The following is a 1,279-nucleotide window of genomic DNA, read 5'->3' on the forward strand; positions in this document are numbered from 1 at the left end:
GCTGCCTGCTGCTCTAGGGGATCTGATGCCGTCTTCTGACCCCCAGTGGCACACACTCACATGCGCAGAACCACACAAGTATGTATAATCAAAAATAAATCTTAAAAAAAAAGAACAAAGACTTGAACTAGCAGTGTTCTCCTGTCTCACTGTGTGAAGAGCCATCCAGAAGGCAGACACCAGACATAACATCATGGTGTCAGATTTGCCAGACTGCCCCAACTAATAAACTGCTATCCTTGTCAATGACCTATCTGCTTAGCCACAGATATGTGGCTATCATAACAAAAGAAGGATGAATAGAGTCCTCTGTGCTTACTTCCAGGTGTGTGAGTTAAGAAAATAGTATCTCATTGAAAATACATTTGTAAATTTTGGAAATTATTATTACAAATATAAATTGCTTCAAAAGGTTTAGATTTAGTTGTGTGTATGTGGGGGGTGTTAAATGATGCTGTGTTGTGGGAACCCTAAGAATGACATCTTTTGGACACATTTAACTTGGTGTCTGATTATCCCAGGTAGATGCCCTGAACAAAAATCCAATGTTGTTCACTGCTTCCGAGTTCAAGAATATGAAGAAGAAACACCATCAACTGAACAACCTTGAACCCCTAGAGCTGGGATTGGGGTCAGCCCCCTTATCCTTGGAGCACCAACTCTGGAACGTTAAATAACTCCTTCCCACTCCCTCCCATAAATCATAATTTCTGTCCTCCACATGGCATTCCAGGGGCAGCCTTAAAGGCTGGAGAGGCAGCAATGAAGAAGACAAGGCCCCTTAGCGGCAAAGACTAAGGGCTCAAAGAGAGAGTCAGCTAATAGAACATTAAGTCAAAGAGGTAAGGTCCTGGGCCACTGGTGATCTGTGCCACTGCAGGCATTAAAGGACGAAGGGGACAGCACTAGAGCTGAGTGACAGAAGTGTCTGAGAGGAAGCAGTCCTCCAGGGACCTGTTGGTGCCCAGACCCAAGGCCAGGAAGCCAGCCAGTCACCCAGAAGGTTCCCAGAATGTCCAACTCTATCCTCCATTTCTCCCAAGTTTTACATACTTGTTTTCAGTAGAGCAGTCTTGTATTTGCTGGGAAAGAGGCTGGAGAGGTGTGCATAAGCATCTAAACATCCAGGTGGGCTGTGGTGGCGCACGCCTTTAATCCCAGCACTAGGGAGCTAGAGGCAGGTGGATCTCCGAGTTAAAGGCCAGTCTGGTCTACAGAGTGAGTTCCAGGACAGCCAGGGCCACACAGAGAAAACATGTCAAAAAAAAAAAAAAAAAAA

The sequence above is a fragment of the Microtus ochrogaster genome, chromosome 8, assembly GCF_000317375.1.
Source record: "Microtus ochrogaster isolate Prairie Vole_2 chromosome 8, MicOch1.0, whole genome shotgun sequence".
Classification (NCBI taxonomy): domain Eukaryota; kingdom Metazoa; phylum Chordata; class Mammalia; order Rodentia; family Cricetidae; genus Microtus; species Microtus ochrogaster.